The sequence below is a fragment of the Cupressus sempervirens genome, chromosome 1 (genome assembly GCF_028749045.1).
Source record: "Cupressus sempervirens isolate cs-2001-9-10 chromosome 1, ASM2874904v1, whole genome shotgun sequence".
NCBI classification, from domain to species: domain Eukaryota; kingdom Viridiplantae; phylum Streptophyta; class Pinopsida; order Cupressales; family Cupressaceae; genus Cupressus; species Cupressus sempervirens.
Genome location: NC_143118.1, coordinates 598,461,562 through 598,483,035, shown reverse-complemented (window position 1 = coordinate 598,483,035; position 21,474 = coordinate 598,461,562).

Here is a 21,474-nt window from a genome sequence, read left to right as displayed (position 1 = left end):
AATGGAACAAATTCTGCAGTTTTTTTCAGGAGCTGAATGCTTTTCATTGCTGGATGGTTATAGCGGATACAATCAAGTTTTGGTTAAAGATGAGGATCAATATAAAACAACATTTACAACCAAGTGGGGGACTATGGCCTATAAAATGATGCCTTTTGGGTTGTCTAATGTTGGAGAAACATTCCAAAAAGCTATGGATATGGCTTTCAAAAAACTAATGTACAAGATAGTGCTGGTATATCTTGATGATATAACAATATTTTCAAAAGAAGAAAATGATCATCTTGGCCATTTGAAGCAAGTTTTTCAATGCTGCAGAGAATTCAGGATATCCTTGAACCCAGAAAAAGTGTGTTTGTTGTTCACCAAGGTAAATTGCTAGGTTATATTGTGTCAAAAGAAGGAACCACCATTGATCCTGAGTAGGTTTTTGCTATTTTAGAGCCGCCTTTGCCTCATCATAAAAAGGGACTGCAAAGTTTTTTAGGAAGGATCAATTTTGTTTGAAGGTTCATTCATAACATTACAGATTTGCTCAAACCATTGACAGCCATGCTGAAGAAACATGGTGTTTTTAGTTGGACAAAAGAGGGAAAGTAGAGTTTTGAAGAGATCAAGAAAGCTCTAAGTGAAGCTCCAACTTTAGAAAATCCGAATTTTGATAAGGATTTTATCCTTTATGCTTATGCGAGGTATGATTGTGTTTCTACAATTTTGGTCCAAGAAAATGAAGATGCTTTTGAAAAGCCAATAGCCTTTTTTAGTCAAGGGCTTCATGACTATGAGCAGCGTTATTCCTTTGTGGAGAAGCATGTGCTGGCTGTTATTATAAGTTTAAAAAAATTTAAACCTCTAGTGTCTAACAATAGGACTAATCTTATGGTTTCTCATCCTAGCGTGAAGGATTTCCTCTTAAACAAGGATTTAAATGAAAAGAGGGCAGGATGGATTACTAAACTCATGGAATATGACGTGCATATCAAGATTACCAAGCTAGTCAGAGGTAAAATTTTATGTGAGCAGCTAGCTAAAGGCCCTATTTTAACTGAGATGAACAATGTTTTAATGCTGCAAACTAGACATCAGGAGGAGGCTGAAGTTTTAGAAGGTGATTGGATGACTGAAATGATAAGTTTTTTGTAGCATGGCACATATCCAGCTGATATGAATAAAGCTAAAAGAAGGTATTTTAGGTTGCAGAAAATTCCATTTGTGTTGCTTGGAGGTGTGCTATTTAGAAAGGACCATAGTGGTGTGTTACAGCAGTGTGTAGTTTTGCATCAGGTTGAGAAGATCTTGCATGAGTTTCATGACGAAGTAGTAGGAGGACATTTTGCACCTAGGACTACAGCTTGGAAAATCCTAAGGGTTGGCTACTACTGGGCACATGCTTGGGTCATAAAATGTACCAAATATGTTGTTTTTGCTGGGAAAGACAAGTTGCCAGCTTTACCCCTTCGGCCAATTCAAGTGGATCAGCCCTTCATCAGGTGGGGGTTGGATTTTATAGGACCTATTAGCCCTTTATCTAGTTCAGGACATAAATGGATCCTTACTACTACTGATTATTTCACAAGGTGGACAGAGGCAGTGGAATTAAAGGAGGCTAATGAAACATCGATTCTAAATTTTTATGAAGATTTGGTAGCCAGGTTTGGATTCCTGGAATCAATTATATTTGACAATGCATTGGTATTCTTGGGATTAAGAATCACTGATTGGGCTGTCAAGCATGGTATTCATTTGAATGCATCCTCAAACTATTACCCTCAAGTTAATGATTTGGCTGAATCCACAAATAAGAATCTAATAAGGGTTATTAAGAGAACATTGGAAGATAACCATCAGAATTGGCATACTAAGCTAAAATCTACATTGTGGACAGATTGTATAACACCAAAAAGATCAATTGGAAATTCCCCTTTTATGCTGGTTTATGGGAAGGAAGCTAGATTACCCTTATCTATGGAAATTCTAGCTTTGGAGATTGTGCGTCAGTTGGAAATTTTAGAGGGTCAGGACCTAATGGCAGTCAGATATGCTAAGCTCATGGAGTTAGAAGAAATGTAGGACAAAGCAATGAAAGATATGGAGTATCATCAACTCCAAATGAAAAGAAGTTTTGATAAGAAGTCAACTGTTAAAGTGTTCAAAGAAGGTGATGTTGTCTTGAGGTGGGATGTTCTGAAAAGCAGATTGGGGCAGTATACTAAGTTTGACAAAATGTGGAGCAGTCCCTTCATCATTACGAAGTGCAAGGAGCACAATTCTTTTTAGTTATCAAAGATGAATGGAGAAATTCTACCAATCTATGTGAATGGGATCCACCTCAAACCATGTTTTGAGGTATGAATTCAATCCTACTTTGTACATATTAGGTTTAGATTCCCTTGTTTTCAATAAATGCGTCTGCTTTTAGTTTAGTTTTGCTTTCTATCCTATTTTTGGTTTGGTAGTCTAGGTTAGTTAAGTTGCTAGTTTACGTTGTTCTGCAGTTATATCCGCCATTTCATTCACATATGTGTAAATGTGTGTGCTCAAATGCATATATATATCCAACATACACACACATACATATCACTAACACTAAATATGTCTAGTCATCTGCCATACATATCTGCATACCCATGCATACGTTGCATACATACATGCACTTAAGTCCATACATCCACATATACATCAACCAAATGGTCGACTATGACGGTTCAACTCTTAAAGTTGATACTCGAGTTTTGACCCTACATACCTGTCAATTTAATAAGAATTTCCAGTCTTATTAAATTCATGAACATACATTCAAAACTGAACCAACAACTTTAGAGGTCGCTTTGTGTCAGGTTTAGGTGCTAGGGATGCATAATTCAGACTCTATGTCTAATGAGTACATCAAATTGGTCGGATGTCTTCACAACATACATACAAGTATGATTTCCCAATCAAGATACCTATGCGAGAGTCAACCAACATTACTTCCAACTCAGTATCATTTGCATAACTCATAATGATGAAGAAAAGTCTTCATCATTACAAGATACCCAAATCACACTGAGCTGAGAACAATAATCATTGATTCTCACATTATCAGACTCCATAGCCCAATGGACTTGTAAGACAATTGGTCTCATGTATAGCAAGCATACATCCCATGAAGTTGCCAAAAATGTTATCAAAATTTCATTACCTACAAAATTTTGTTTTAACATTCATTACTATTTATCAATTGCATTCATTTGCCAATGTTCACAGAAATGGAAAAAGTACATTGCATTGATAAAATGAAAAAAATTCTTTATTTGTATTAAAAAATGACAATTTTCAATTTGGAGTTTATACATTAAAGAATTAAAGAACATGTACTGAATGAAAAAGTGATCAAAATCTCTCACACAAGGCCGTGAGAGTAACCTATTCATTATTCTTGTGGAAATAAGGAACATGTAAAAAACAAAATAAATGATACAAATGAACATGCAAGAGTATAAGAAAGGGAACCAACCATTGCCTGGGGGTATATGGCTGGTCTGAGCCCATATTCTTGAGGTTGCCTTTTTGAAATTGAGTTCTTCCTAATTCCCCAAGCATCCAACTCTTGCAAAAAAGAGGAAAAAAGGTACAAGTTAGATCCATATGGATCTAAGCAATGTCTGGTTCTGCAAAAAGATACATGTACACTTGTACCATTTACCCATGATCCCAATTTGAACAAGAATAGTGAACTCAATTAATCATGGAGCAGCAATATCAGAGTCTAAAAAAAAAAAATCAAAACCATGTATACAAGTGATTTTATTACTGACATGTTTGTGCCATGTGCAAAAAGTGTAAACAATGACAAGCTAAAGTGTTGATAAAATTGTTTATAGGTGTCACGAGCCCGTGCTCGAACCCTATAAGTCAACTTAATCAACATTTTTTTTAAATCCAGATGAAATTGAGCAAGTTAAGTTAGAGCAACAATAAAGCCACATTTTCATTTGTAGTATTAGAAAGAGAAAAATAAAATATAGTAATCACTATGTGCTATAGGACAAGTTATATAACAACATCATGAATGACAAAGAAAGAGAAAATTTTGTTATTGGGGTTTCTGTAACAGTACTGTAACTAACAAAACGGAAGATTGTATGTTGTAATGGCTTCAAACCAAAGACAACATGTTTTTTGACCTCTCATGGCCTACCAAAAGGAAACTCCATACGCTGTTTTAAAGTGGAAAAAAATTGAAAATATATGCAACAGACTTGTGCATCATGTTGATTGTTGATCCAAAATGAAAAATCTCACCAAGTGGAAGATTTTCAAAGGCAAAAAACAATTCCTCAAGCAAGTAATTTTATAAACGAAGAAGCATATCATGACAAGAATAAAAATCAGCCTAAAGTATGCAATGAGAGGAAGAGCTAATCTAAGCATAAAGATGAAGAAAATACTAAAGAAGACTATGAGAGGAACTGTGTTATATTCAAACATCATTTGTCAGAGGTGAAGTCCCCTATGTCTGGTTCAAGTGTGCTTGAAAAAATTGGGAAGCAATCTTCTCAAATTCAAAAAAAAAAGTCAAGATTCCCTCAGCTGAGTACCTTGCTTCCGAATGTAGTAAAGATTGGATCAAGAGGTGGCATAGACTTTAGCTCTAAACGAAATAATGGAGAAAAGTCTTCGATTGCAGTTGTAGAAGATATAATATCAATGTTTGATGGTTTGGATCATCAACCAATAAAAGTTAGAGTGACCAAGTTAAAGTATACTATTTCACAACCATTCACCCTAGCAACTGACAAAAGTTTTCTATAGGAGTGCTACTTGCTGATGTAGTGGTTACAAATGTCTCACTGTGTCCAACTGTAGAAAGTACCCCACTTTCTTCAGTTCCTAAAAAAGATTAGTTCTCTACAAAGCATGTTGCGCAATCATTATCAAAACTATCACACTCTAAAAAGAAAACTTCTAAGCCAACCATAAGTTCAAAATTCAAGCTTGGTCTTATTGCTTCTGCATCCAATTTTAGCTTTAGATGTGACACAAGAGCTAAAAAACGTAAAGAGTTATACTCCAAAAGAGAGCAAAAAAATCAAAAGCAAAAGAATATGGAAAATGAGGAATATTCAGTCACAACAAAAGGAGAGAGGGAGTTTAGATGAAATGAAGCCACTACAAATGGCTTTGGATAGTGGAAAGGATGTTTTATTCCAAGGAAGTATGGATGTCTTATGGGTAGACAACTTGAAGACTAAAGTTCTAGAAGCGAACTTAGAACACTTCCTTTCAGAACTCCAAGCCAAAGCCAAACAACAAACTCCAGGGTTGTTGGAGATAGAAAAGTCTTCTAAAAATATGCTTGATTCCATAGGCTCCAAACAATCAATGGAATTTTCATAAAAGGATTCTATTGGCGAGTTTGCAAAAATAGTTACCGCTTATCATATTATTTTCCCCAATTCAGAGAAGCGCCTTACTGAAAGTTGCAATAGACCTTTTCAACAAAATTTTTGCAAGCTTACAGAATCATGAGGAATGAATGGTGTCTGCCAAAAAACTTATTTCTTCATTGATAGTTATTTCATCAGATGTCAGGAGGATGGATGAAGTCTTACCTGAGGCATGCCTTCCTGATTATGCTATTAAGGCTACAGAGACTGCAATCAAACAACATGTTTCAGATATGTTTGATCATCTTTATTCATAGCTAATAGGATACATGGTATCCCTTCAGTCACATCAAGGAGTAAAAATGCTTCAAAATACCTCTCATGGCGGTTCAGAGACCAGTAAACTTACCATTTTTTTTGTGTGGTGGCATTCAATCAAACCCTGCGATTGAATTCTTCAGACAAAAGACTTCATTTTCTTCAAACCCTCAAGCTTTCCAAATGTTTCAAGAAAGATGTATATGAAAAATGAAAGCTTTTTAGGGTTAAAGGCTTGTTATGCCTTTTCAAAGTTACATAATTCTTTGAAATCTGCACGCTTTAGTTTGGGATTTTAATCCCTTCAATTATTTTCACTTTGATGTAAAAGGGGGTATTTCCTAATAAAGGAAATGATATTATATTTTTGCATAAATGATAGACAAAATAATATTAAAGTGATACATTGTTATCATTAATATTATTATTTTTTGTTTAAAATGAAAAATATAAAAGAATAAGAGAGGTGTGAGTTTTTTGTTTTGCATTAATGTTTTGTTGTAAAAGGGAAATAATTAAATGATAAAGTTATAAATAATTTAATAACTTCTCTTCATAGTTTAAGAGAAAATAAATCAGTCATCTTTCTCCCATTATGGTCTTTAAATTTTTGCAGACATTGTGAATCCTTCTAAGAGAGAATATAGGATTTGGGGTCGAATTTGAATTTTCCTTGGTAGTTGGAGGAGATTTATTGGTTGTTAGAGTGTTTCTAGGGTAGTTATTAGTGAGTCATTGGGTTCTTTATGAGATAATGGAGTTTTCCTAGGGATAGGACTTCATTAGGTGAGTGATTAAGTCCTCTTTTTTGTGCTATCATTCTGCATATGACCAAGAGGTTGGGTTTTGTACTTAATGAGTTTTAGAACTCATTTGAAGAGGGTTCTGAGTTATGCAAAATAGTATTGAGTGATTTTTTATCTTGAGTATTGTTATGCATTTTTTTGTAACTATTTTGGAGATAAGTTGAATATATGATAATCTTTTACAGGTTCATTGTGGGATTTTTCTTAAGCCTTTATTCTTTTTTTGTGATGTTGTGTAGTGTTTTTTCTAATTTGATATATTAATTTGTGAATTCAAAGGTTCCTCATTAATCTATCTCAGTTTCTACCTTGTCACTGGACTATGTTTTGTCTGCAAGTTACTTTTTGTGTTTGTTTTATTTTCATCTTATTAAGTGAAAATTTCTATTTCCTTAATTAGTGAGAATCAAAACCTTAATGTGAAACACTATTGCAGGCCAATATAAAGATTGAGTGCTTACTAGTGCGTTCCTATATATTGATGGTAAAAGATTGCTATTTGTTGAAATCTCTCTTTAAACATCTTTGGTGCATCACCTTTTAGAAATTAATTTTTTTTTTAAGTTTTCAATCTTCCTTAACCCTTTTCTCAGCAAGAAAGTAGTGTTAGAAGAATCAATCAAGTGATTTCCCATAAATGAGCCGGCCTAGAATCTGGAGGTTCAGCCATTGATAGGTTACCCACAACCTTTGGCTGTCCCAATGTTGGCCTAAATTATCAAATTTCTCTTGTAATTTGGTAGGGTATAAATTTAGATGACAACAGTATGTTAGGAAAACTTTTCCCTCCACCCTTACCTCGCCCATCCTCCTTGACTAACATCCCCCATCTCTACTTCCTATTGTGACTAGTTTGGTGAGCGTGCCATAAGAATAGTCTTACACTCACTTCCAATTGAATCTACCACAACCATCATAATTTTTCCTTCACCATGCTTCATTTGACATGTGCATGCTCATCTATTTATGGTCATCACTTAATGTGCATTACACTTTTCCTGCCTTGCCACACATTCACTCTATGCAACCCACTACACCAGTACCAGCTGTTGAAATTTTATATTATTGTGCCATGGTGCGCCTACTCATCCACCACTGATGCACATCTTTGAATGCATTCACCATGCATCTCACTATAAAAACTCCATGGCTTATTATGAGAATCATACAATGACTTTAATCCATAGAGAATGCACAAACTTGCACTATTACACACAAAAAAGGGCACAATGCTTTGCATTTTTTTTGGCTTTTTCACTATCATGTGTTTCTAGTACCTTGATGATGTACTTGAATAGAGGAGTTCAAATGGAAACATGCCATTTTATTTTTCCTTCTTCTTTTACTATTTTGATCTGTTAATCCTTTGATTTTTTGTCTTATTGGTGTCCACTTATATGTGCCTCCTCTCGATTGGAAGGTCATGTGTAACTTGACCAATTTTATATGAAATCTTAAGTGAGGTCTCTTATTTGACATTTGTCTATTTTTTTGTGTACAAATATCATCTCTATGTTTTATTTTACTACAACAGACTTTTGTTACTAGTTACCATATTTTCCATGTACATTATTCCCTTTCTTTAGTAATGCTCAACATGGTAGAGTATTCATATTACCATTGTTGAGAAAGTGGTGATTGTACTATATTCCTTTCATTTAAGTGCCCCATGATGAAATTTAATTTGCATCTCTTTACAAAATGTGATAGTTAGCTACATCCATATAGATTGCATTTCATATGGGGTCACATAAAACAAATGGTTGACACACAAATGGGGAATAAACATGAAATATTATACAACATCATCCAATAGGTTGGTAACAAAAATGAGACATGGAAGCAAATAGTTGACAACACCATCACCATCATAACGAGCTTTCAATGCTTTAGTCTTGTGGACTCCATTTTTCATTGCTACATCATCACCTTTTATTACACATCCTCACCTTTCATCCATCTATTGAGTTGCATGATTATCTCATTACTATCACTTTTCACCACACCATTCATCATTTCATATCATTATATTTTCATTAACATGTTCATTCCAATTTAATTTCATTATCCAATTTTCATCTCATCATCATATTACATCATTTCATATTGATTTCATTAATTCATTTTCATTCCATCATATTAATCATTTCATACATTACATCATTTCGTTCACTTTCATTTAACCCATTTCATTCCATTTCCTTTACTTAAATAATTTCATATTCATCCCAATTAACACATTTTGATTTCATTTTTTTTTCATCATTTTAATCATTTCAGTTTCTTTTCATTAACCCACTTCATCTCATTTCCATTTCATTTCCTTACATCTTTCATTGTCACTTCACTATTTCATTTTCATACCATATTCATTTCATCATAGTCAACTCCTTTCACATTCATTACATTAATCCATTTTTATTCCATCCTATTTATCATTTCATACATTACACTATTTCCTTTCATTATCACTCCATTTCCTTAAAACATTTTCATCCCATTTTCATTTTATCATATTTATCCAATCATCTACATTGTTGGAAATACAATAGGGAAAGTAAAATCTGAGAGGGGGGGAGGGGGTGAATCAATACTTCAAAATTTTATCCATTAAAACATTCACCATACGTCCATCTCACAATTTGCATGTGAATTTAAATAGCTAGCTAAACATATTCATCCATAGCATGAAAACTATAATCATTCAACACATATATGACACAAGATATTTGATTACCTAGAAACCCTCCAATTAGAAGGTAAAATTGGGGTGGGAATGACACCCACAAACCTTCGCTATTGTAGTTGTAAAGTGTATCCAATGAAGGCTACAATGTTTGATCATAAACTATGATCTACCCTATAAAAGGCTTTCCCTATTAAATGATGAAAAATATTGTTAGATCTTACCCTATTAAAGGATTTCAACACCCTGTTAGAAGTGTTTTTGGTTAAAGGACTTCAACTTACAATGAAGTAAGCACCCTGTTTAAAGATTTACAAAAGCCTGCTAGGACTACTCAATTAAGAGATTTTACTGATTCACCTGTTAGAATGTCTCAACCTTGATCCTTCGGTTAGCACTGGTTTGCTAGATATTAGGTCTTCTCTTTGCTGATGTATACTTGATCCTCTATGATTAGATGTATCACTTTTGTCCTCTTCTCTACTTTCCTTTGTTTTGGCTAACTAATTCTTCAATTCATATCTTAATTCACAACTCCTTAGCCATCGTGAATGCTCTGCCTACGCACACAAACTTCTCTCTTCACACATAAACTCTTTAGGGTTTTCCCTCCTTAAGAAGACCTATGGGACTTAGGGTTAGGTAAGAATCCATGATTGTGATTCACTCATTTTTCCCCTTAGAATATCCCTTAATCTGATTGGTTGCATGTACTACATAGGGATTCTTAGCATAGATTCATTCTTATCATCTAGAATTACAAAAAAATCCTTAAGTTGGTTGAAAAATGATTTATATAGGAGTTTGTGCCATTACAAACAACTATGTCCAAAAACTATTTACTTGACACTTGAAGCCTCTGATGCTTGACATCCACTATATCTTCAATATTGTAACTTGCCCTTTGAATGACTCGGCATCCACTGTTCACTCGACATCTGAATCAATCGATATATACTAACTTGCTCAGCACTAGAGTGGCTTGGCACTATTTGCATGACACATACTGGTGCTCGACACATACTATATATCTATTTCTCAATATGCATTACTAATAACTTATGCTCGACATACACTACTTACTCGACATGCACTTTATGAATATGACTAAGTGTGTAGTCACTCATGTGTCAAAACCAATCAGAATATAACAATTCATTTCATCATACCACATCATTTCTATTCATTCCATTCATTCATTTCCATTTCATCATATTAATTCATTTCATTTAATTTTATTAACTCATTTTCATCTCATCTTTCTCCCATCCTTTTGATCATTTCACTTTTTTTTCACTAACCCATTTCATCCCTTATATCATTTTATTGTCATTTCACTATATCCATTTCCATTTCATCATCATTGTATCATATTTCATTACGTTCATTTTTACTTTTTCACATCATCTTCCTTTCATTATATTCTATCATTTTCATTTCCTTTTCATTTATATCACATTGGCTCATATTCATTTCATTTACTCATTCTCATATCATTTTCATTTTATCATATTCCATTACATTCATTTTAAATTATTCCAATCATATTCATTTCTTCATTTTACATCATTTTATCACATCATTAATTTATTTCATCTAATCACATTCATGTTTTCTTACTCCATTTCTATTTTTTTCATGTCATCATATTACAACATTTTATTCATTATCTCATTCTCATTTCATTAAACTATTTTCATTTCCATACATTTCCATCTATGCCATTTTCCCATTTTCATTATCCATTCTAATACATTACATTTCATTTCCTCCATTTCATTTATCCATTATCCGTTCCTATACTACATTCTATTCCTGTACACTAAGCATTTTTTATCTCTACATCAAATAAAGTAAAACATCCACATTACATCCACATATAAGAGCCTCATAAAAATGAAACAACATATGCATATCACATTAAAAAATTCACCACATCGCTACATACAAGTATAAAACATATAAAGTCTATGATACAAATGTTGAGATGATGGGTGTTGCATGCATTGCATAATATTATTATATTGTATTATTTTATTTTATTATGTAATGTTGCACCTAGATGGACATGCAACATGTAAAGATTCTCATGAGATATATTTGATGTAATCATTTAATATTGGGGAAAATAATTAAATTTTTAATATTAAATGTGGGGTCAATGGGTTAGGTAGCACATGGTTTATGTAATACCACTTGGTGGTTTTGTGGGACTTGCTACTATATAAGCAACCACAATGGTAGTTGTTGGTAGATAGAAGATAGAAGGCAAAAAGGGAAAGAGTTGAGTGGGACAAGGCTTGACAGGTTAGCCAAGGGAGCATTTGTAAAGGTTGGAAGCATGGCATGGGAAGTGTGGATTCATGCTTGTTCACATGGATCTCTTGGTAGTGGCTATGGCTTTGAAGGCTTCCATGGTTGTATTGCAATGATATTTTTGCTGAATAATACATGAAGATGGATGCTTTTGGAGGCTGGGTTTTTCCCTCAATGAAGGTTTCCCAAAGTATATCTTGTGTCACAATTTTTGTGGGTATGTTGTTTATTATCTTGCATGTAGATTTCAATTACATATTTATTTCAAATCTATTATGGGTTATGTGGAAATGGTTATATTATTTGTTGCAAGTTTCCTTACAAGTGGTATCAGAGCCATATTTTATTGTTATAACCATGGATCGAATCCATGAGAATGCATGAGAATAAAAGAAAGGGAAAGATATATGAGTTATTTATTGCAAATCTGAGGGTTTTGGGTTTGTTGTTATGATGGGATATTGATAGATTTTTGGCATGTGAAATTTTTGGACAAAAGATTTTTTTAGATATTTCATTTAAATGAGGGTTTTAGAGGCAACTTGTAGAAATGACCTCCTAGGTAAAAAAAAAGCCTCGCCATTGGATTTAGGTCAATGTTTCCATAAATTTTGATATATAATATGCCCTAATTTGGCCATGTTTAGAGAAAATGAAAGAATTTTTTAATTTTAGCCTATGATGGCCATCAAATTAATCCAGTCAAATTTTTTTTCACAAAAAAAATTGCAGCGAAAATGGTAACAAGATTGTCTTAGTAAAATGACCATAACTTTCTCTCAAGATATCATATTTTAGACTTCTTACAGGTGTTGGAAAGCTATTTCAGGGCACTACAACTTGATGTAGGTTAAATTATGTGATTTTTTACCCTTTTTCAAGTTTTAAGAGGCTGAAAGTTAGATGTTGTTTATTTTTAGCACAAATTAGGACATAACTTAGGCATACAAAGTCAAATTTTGGACTTCAAGTAGTCAACGAAATTTTTTTGGAGAACTCTATATATTGGTTTAGATTTGGTGTAGGTTTGACATGATTTATTTGGTGATATATTGATCTGAATAGTTTATGGTATATATTGACTATGGTAGCATTGTGAGTTTATGATATTGTATGTTTGGATATTTAAGATTTGATGTCAGTATATATTTAGTTCATATTTTAGATTGGTCTCAGAATGATATAGTTATTAGTGCTTGGTTTGGATATGGATGATGACTTGTTGGGTCTATAAGTTGTGCAGTGTTGTAAGCGGTCTATACTTAGAGGTTGCATTTATGACTTGGTTATGGGTTGTCTTTTCCCATTGATCTTTCATTATTGATGCATATTCTAATTGGTGGCTTAGATTTGGGTTGTTTATGCTCTATATTACATGATTTTCTGATTTTTCCTCATGTAGAAGTAATTTGGTGTTGTTGCCAGGTATAATCATGGTGGACAATTGTGGTTGACTATTTTATGTTGATAAGTTAGACATATTGAGAGTTAGATGCTCAGTTTAGGGATGTGATCATGATGTTATAGATTTTGGCATGACATGATTGAATATATAGGTACATCCTTGATGTTCATTGGTTTGGATTCCTAATTTTATTATGGTGGTATATCTTCTTGGTTGAGGATCATGGTTATTTGGTTTCTTTTGAGGAGCTCATGATGTGCACTTTGAATTCTTTGATGGTTTGATGCTTTGGTTGATTCTCATGGTTAGAGGATAGTTTTTTCATCATGATTTCATGGATAGCTTGGATATATGATTTAGTGGGAGTTTGTGATAGTGATGAGGTGATAGTGTAGGACTAGTTCCTCGTTTGGTTTGTATCTTCTTGGTTTGGAGATCTTGGTTTTACTTGGTATTAAAACCTTGGCTGTGTATGTGTAGACTTGGAGGATCTTCATGTTGGACATGGATTTTATGATGTCATAAGTGACTTGGTACCACATTTGAGTGGGAGTTGTTGAAATTGATATAATGATTGAGTATTTGCAGATGTTGGAGGTTTATCTTAGATCTTGTTGCTATAGAAACATCTTTAACATTTGCTTGGTTCACTTGGTTATCTTAATGGTGTGTGAAGATGGTTAGATCTTGAGGACTCATGGGGTTCATAGTTATCTTCATGGTGTGTGGAGATGGTTCTTCATGGCATGTGGAGACGGTTTTCTTCATGGCATGTGGAGATGGTTACATCTTGATGACTCACAGGGTTTTCGGTAAAGGTGTGGTTTATGCTTTCATTTGACATATTGTCGTTGGTGTTAGGATGATTTCATTTTTTATGTCATGATATAATATTGATACGCTTTTAGAGTTTTGACATGTTATGTTCATATGGAGCATGTTATCTCTTTGGTTGAGATGGTTAGATCATGTTGTCATGTTTATATTCCTTAGACCATGGTTGGAACTTTGAAAATGATCTTGGTTTAGTTTCTTGGTATTGAGTACATTGATCATAAGTTGGATACTTCATGATATTGCTTTGTCACATTTAGAGTTAGCATGGATTGATTGGTTACAGGTGCTCATGGATACTTAGAGATAGTGGTGATGCTAATTTCTCTTGGATTAAAGAAGTATTTGTTGGGATAGTTGTTTGATTTCAATAGGAGAGTCTGAGGGGCATTCACCTGATATGGAATTGAGAAAAGATTGTTCTTAGATGAGTCTTGGTTAGAGACTTCGATATCTTGATGAGCATTCTCATCCCCCACTCTTGGTCTACTCAGCAATTTTCTACTTGAGATGTATAGCTCATTGTTTCTCTGAGGTGTATTATGTTTATGGTTCATTTGAGAGATGGTTTAGCATTGGTTATCTCCATATTTGCATATGTTGTTATTATGTTGGTTGAGTTTGGGAGATGGTTTTATATTTGGCATATTCTTTGGATTAGGAATGGTTTATGAGTTTGATCTTCTTGTGAGAGGCTTACATCCATGATTATTTATATGGTATTGTTTGGGTGTTGTTGAGGTTTCTTGGTTAGGGTTTTATGGAGGAGATCATACTTGCACAGTTTATATGTAGAGCTGTGTGTAGAAGGACATGATACAGGTTATGATTTGCATGATTTCTCTTTGGTCTTGGTTATCTTCTTGGATGTTCAATTTTATTTACATTAGATTTGATATTGGTTAGAGATTGTGATCACTAGTTTGTGCTCATGTATGTCATGTGAGAGATGACATGGTTATTTCTTTATCTCTTTCCTTTGTTGGTTGTGGAGAACTTGGGAGAGCATTAGAGATTGGTTATGAGAGTTGTTCTTACAGGTTATTGGTTAATGTATTGTGGATGTTCTTGAGACTACATGGATTCACTTCTTTGAGATGTTGTGAGTGAATTGGTTATAGATTTGACATTATCTTTTATAGTGAGAGCTTCTTAGTATATATGTGGTAGGTATTGCTCTTGAGGCTTGTGATTGTAGGTTATAGATTGGATATGTTGATGATCTAAGATTCACTTGGTATATCTTTGGAGGTATGGATAGTTGGGTGGGTTGGCACTTATTGTGGGTGCTATTTCAGCTATGGATATTTTGACAACTACGGATATATGTGATTACCTTTAGATTAGATTTTTATGCTTGGTGGAGATTACTTTAGTGGTGAATCTTTTCCTTTTGGCAATCCCATCTCATGGGTCGATCATCATTTGGTGAATAACACATGTAATGTAGGCCAACCACGTCATCGGATATTTATCAAATTTGGGTTCAATGCCTGTGGTAGTCACCCATTAGTTATCACATGATTAGTCAAAAATATCGATCCAATCACCAATGCAATATACATTTTGGATACATTTATTTAAACATTTTTCCAACCTTTGCATCTTTGTTTCTTATTGGCCCACATTATTTCGCCATTACTACAACTAAATAATTTTCCCTTGGGTTAGGTGTTGCCTACCATTTTCTTGACATGTGTCAACCATCGACCCCATTTAGCTAACTATTTTCTACTATGGGCTTGCATAGGAAGGTGCACATCACCTACATTTGACATTCTCGCTTATTAAACCCATGTAATTCATCAACCTAGATTGGACTATAAGATATTATTATTCTACACAATTCACTCTTTTTTGGTCTAGAGGCTAGCATTTCTTATTATCACTGAAGTTTTAGAGTGCTGATTGCATTGCCCATTGACTCATGGACCTTGGTTTTCATAAAAGGCAAGTAATTTTTAATTTTTAATTTTTATGTCGATAGTGGTACTGCCATAATGGCACAATGGTACTAGTTATTTTTTAGTTTTACTATCTAGTGTCCACCAGTGACTATACATCTCACACACTAAGATAGCCTATAGGTTTGCCAATTATATTGGGTAGTACCATCAACTGTAGTACCATAGAAATAGTACCTTTTTTTGGAGAATGAATCATATTATTGTTATTATATGCAATCTAAGTTGTCTACTATCACTATTCATAGTCTTTGAGTCATCACTATTTGAGTCTTTTGTTCAACAACTAAGTTGATTTATTTTTTGCAACCTTTATCGGTTTGCAATGTCAAACAAGAGGGGTAATAGGGGTTTTGGTAGGATCCCTGAAAGCCAAGAGAGGCCACCATTACCAAAACATAGAAGAATAGTGACATATTTTGGTGGTGGAAATGCTGGCAACCTAAAAGATTCACAAGTTAGATCTCCAGTGCTTATTGAAAAAGGAGATTCATCACAAGTAGGAGATCATATTGAAGAAGTTCAGGTTGGTGAACCTGATATCTCAGTTGAGGACAAACTTGAACACATTGAGGATGAACTTGAACATGATTTGGAGGCACTTCCCTTGAGTAAGGAGTCACAAACTAATATTTTAGAGTTGGAGTCAATCTCAGACCAATTGGATGAGAAAAGCAAAATTGATTCCATAAATTATGTTCATGCACAAAAGGGGAAAAGGAAATTGGAATCAAAGAAATATCAATCTCATTGGGATCTATCCAAAAGGAATTTTCACTTAGAATGGGTGGAAAAGTACTGGTTCATTGAACTAGTGGCCAATCCAATTGATGGTGAGCCTCTTATAGAATGCAGATGTAAGATTTGCATAGAGATAACAAAGAAGGAGAATAGGTTGCAACTTAAACTTGATACCATAGAAAAGCATGTTGGTAAAGTTTACAAAAAGAAGACTATAGATGGAGTTGAAAAATTTGTACTAACTTAGAAAACAAAGGACAACTGTTTGCATATCAGGAATGCTGAAATATATGAGTTACACTAGCAATTATGGGAGAAGTGTTTTGCAGTAAAATGTTTTATTGAAGATTTCATTGGGAAAGCAATGGAAGTGCAAAATATGAGAAAAGTAGTTCAATTAAGTGTGGTATTTTATATTTTGAGTAAAGGATGTCTTATGATGGACTACCCTTCAATTAATGTCTTATTGCACTTTTTCAAAGTTCAAAACTATTTGAATAGTCATTGGTCAGTAAACAATAGGTGGGAATGGACTAGATGTCTTGCACATGTTGAAAAAGAAGATATGAAGGAAAAAATAAAACACTCAAATTTCATTGCACTGTCTCTATATGAAGTTACAACAATTGATAATATTCTTTGGGTGTGCATGCATGTTTATACTGTAAACAATCTTTGCCATCAACCCTTTCTACTATCTGTTGCTAAACTGAATTGTAGTGCGACAGCTAAAAAATTATATGATTTATTGAGTACTCTAATTACACGTGAAGGTTTGGATAAAATGGAGATTGCCAAAAAGTTGGTGTTTGTTGGAGAGGATGGAGCTTCGGTTATGCAATGTCATAAAGGTGGTCTTTGCAAAAAGACCAAGAATGATTTGGCACCTTACACTATTCCCATTCATTGCATGGCCCATCGAATGAATCTAGCTTTTGGAATTGTTAGCAATGTTGGTTGTGTAAGTAAAGTGGAATTTCTAATCAAAGAGATTTAACAATACTTTTGTTGAAGTCTAAAATGAGTCTGAGAATTTCAACACTTTTCTCAAGGACTTACTAATAGGAGGAAGCTTCTTAAAGACAATGATACCAGATGGATCTTTTTGGATGGACTAGCACATTGAGTAATCTCTGAATATTTGTCATTTCTTGGACTAGTCCACTCTATGTGAGATAGATTCCCTCGACTATATTCAAGTCTAACTAATATTAAGATACTCTTAACTTTAGTAGCTATTCTCCCTATGCTATAGGATATGAGAAATATTATAAAAAAGGTTCAATAGAGAGCTATGTACATTGCAGAATATAATAAGCTGTGTAAAATGACATGTAATAGCCTGGATACTCTATATCGATTACTACCATTTTTTGAATCAAAGTTTGCAAAGTGGATAGAAATCACAGATTTGAACAATCCTAAAAACTTTTTACATATTGGTGCAAATAATGAAGTTTATGCTAGGTATGTGGAGTTGACATACCAATGCAGTACTATGCTTGTGTCAACCCTGCCTCCAACCCTAATGAATCAGGAAGCAAAGTTGAGTCAAAACTAGAGAAGGTACTTTCACATGTTACAAGTGAAGACTTCAAGAAGATAAAGACTTTGTGCTTGACTCTATCAATCAAGTTTGCTACAATATTTCATCATAAATTAGATTCAAATTCCCTCTAGATGAACTTCTCAAAGCAATGTCAATTGTTATTCCACAATATTGGTCTCTAAACTATCTGACTGATTTTTGAAGAAGGATGATGAATTTGATTTAACAATTTTGCAAACTTAAAGTAATCAATGAAGTAACTATAAATAGAATTTTAGATGAATCTTGATTGACAGGTCAATCATATTCTTTTGCAAACATAATGAGGGAACAATATGATCTTATGAAGAACCCAAATGAAGAGGGAGCAATAACAAAGCTTTGAAAAAATCTTGGTGAGAGAAATCAGTTGAGAGAGTCAATACTAGAATATTTCAAGCTTACCAATTTATGTTTGACAATGATATTGGGTTCAGTGGAGGATGAGAGAGTTTTTAGTACTTTGGGCTTCCTAAAGTCAAAGGTTAGAAATAAATTAGACAAAAATTGGATAATTGTTTGAGGCTCTATAATTCTAGATATGAGGTAGATAGTTTCCCTTATGACAGGGCTCTCGACAATTGGAGAAACCAATGTCAAAGAAGAGGGATTTCTAACTTTTAAAACCTAAGTGGAAGTGGTAGTGGCATTGGCAGTGGTAGTGGCAGTGGCGGTGGTAGTGGCAATGGTTCATGTCCTGATATTGGAAGCAATGAAGATGGTGTTGACTTTGGCATGTGTATTGATGCTAACAATGAATCTAAAGAAAACATAATGAACAATGAAATGTTATATGAAATAAATGAGGAGGATTATGATGATAGTGATACTGAGCCGGTTCAAGTGGAGTGGCAACTATAGTAGCTTCTCAACCTCAAGTTCTAACTTCTACATGAGTCAAGTAGTAGGCTAGTAGCTATGATCTAAGACTATATCTACTAGTTGATTATGATTGTAGAAGTTAATTTATAGCCTTCATTCACTGTTCTTTTATAGATGCTTAATTTTTTTTTTTTGAACATGTTGATGTTACAAACTTACATGTTGAGATTTTTGTTGATTGTAATTTTTTAACATATTGAGATTTTCATTGATTCTAGCTTCTTTGAGAAATTGTAACATAATGCATTTAACAAAATAAGCTCTATTTTAATAAAAAAGTGTATTATAATTTATAATTATAAATCAGCCTGTAACATAATACATTTAACAATTACAAAAAATTACAACCCTTTGCAAATGACTTAATGTCGAATTGAAATGACCCTGATTTCCCTTTTGCAGATACAAGGGAGAAAAAATAGCTATAGGTCAGTTTGTAATTGTATATATAATTAGATTATTACTACATAATACATTATGTGTGTACAATCACATTGCCAATTTTCCACATTGCTAATTGTACAATTTTTTCAAGTAGTAGGGAAATTTTTCCCATTTTCTCTGTGTAGTAATAGTATGCCAGTGCCTGGCTGCCCAACTATCATTATATGTTGGCTATTGATTCCTATAACAATTAACATTAAAGAAAGTTGAAATTAAATCCAAAATTTGAAATTAAAGAGCAACAAGTAACACAACAATTATTGTACTATCACTTACTAAGTTGTTACTTCTTAGTGCTATCAACTATGACTACCACTGACAACAACAATAACAGTTTGAGAAGATGACCCAACTCTAATGAAGTTCTTTAGGGTGCTCCATTATACATCATTTGGAAGCTCCATTTGTTTGAGGTTGTAAGTAAATAGTTGTAACCTCGTCAACAATGAATACTTCACAGAGATAGTTTTACATGAATCAAGGAATTTATCTATAACTTTATTCATTGTTGATAGTGGTTTGATGCAACTTGCAATTCTTTCTAGAGTGGTTTCCTCAAAAAAATTGCCTAAATCAAAATTCATGGTGTCCTACAAATTTTTCATATAATTTTCTTTTCCAATGAATCTATCATCTTAGTTAGCTAGATTTGGTAATCCAACATTTAGCAAGTTTAGTATGATGTGATTCATCTTCATCAAGTCTTTGGAAGTAGATTTGAGAGCTTCATCTATTTCCATTACTTGTTCACAATTGTGATAGACATCAATGGTCATTACAAAGGCATCCAAGCGGTTGTTTATTCCATGGTTTTCCAAATCCCTATCATTGGATCTCCGTACTTTATTCAAAATTTGGTTAGCAAGATTTCTTAAGGAATTGGTGAAAATTCTTCTTTTACCCTGAACATCTTTTTTTGCATTTTCAAAGAGAAGTCTAAGATTGCTATTTAAATCATGCCATTCAAATAAACTATCACTGTTCTTCATTATTGTGTCCCAATTTTCTTGTTTGATAAGCTTAACCATGTTTATTATAGTATCCTTCACATGATGGCCTTTAGAAGAGGTCATTCTATTTTGTGCAATTACATTCTCCATCTTTTTCTTCATTTCAAACATCTGTTTTTCACTCTTTTTCTATATTTCCTCTAGTTTCCCTTGCCAATTAGTTTCTCTTTTCCTCTCATCCTCCAATTTCTTCTTCAAATCTTGGATTGTATTTGTAGTAGTTACTTCTTTTTTCTTCTCATCATCGAGTTCCCTTTTTAATTCATGGATTGTCTTTGCAATGGACTCCTACTTTTTCTTCACATTGTCCAATTCCTTCTTCAAATCATGGAGTATTTGAGTAGACTCCTCTTTCTTCTCAATCTTCAATTCCTTTGTCAAATCCAAGATTTTCTTTGCAGCTGACTCCTCTTTTTTCTTTGCATTCTCCAATTCCCTCCTCATATGGTGGATTGTGTTAGTGCTTGCAATAGCACTAGACTCCATTTTCTTGGCATTCTCCAATTCCTTCTTCAAATCAAGGATTATTTTTGTAGTTGAATCCTCTTTTTCTTTTTCTTTTTCTTTTTTCATATTCTCCAATTTATTATTCAAATTTTGGATTGTGTTTGCACTAGACTCCTTTTTTTTCTTCACTCCCCAATTCCTTCCGCAAATTATAAATCATCCTTGCCTTAGACTCCTCTTTTTTCTTTTCATTCTCCAATTCAATCTTCAAATTATTATTTTCCTTAATAGTAGAGTCTAGGTTAGTTTTCAATTTATTGTTGACCTATGCACTACTCTCTACAAACTTGAACAATTGTGCAGTAGAGGCTTTTTCATGCTGAAGTCTTTTTTGACACTCATCCAATTCTTTAGTCAAATTTTGCACTTGTTCATTCATCTTTTCTTGCTAGACAATTGCCTTTGTAGGAGAAGAATGCTTTATCTTATTTAGCAATTCTTTGAACCTATTGTTTGCTGCTCTATTCTTAGCCTTCACATTATCAAGGTTTTCATGTAACTTTTATATTTTCTTTGTAAGCCTTTTTTTTCCCCTCTTCGCTTTTAGAGGTGTAAAGTAGACCATTTTGTTGCTCACTTTTGATATATGAATTTTGTCAATATT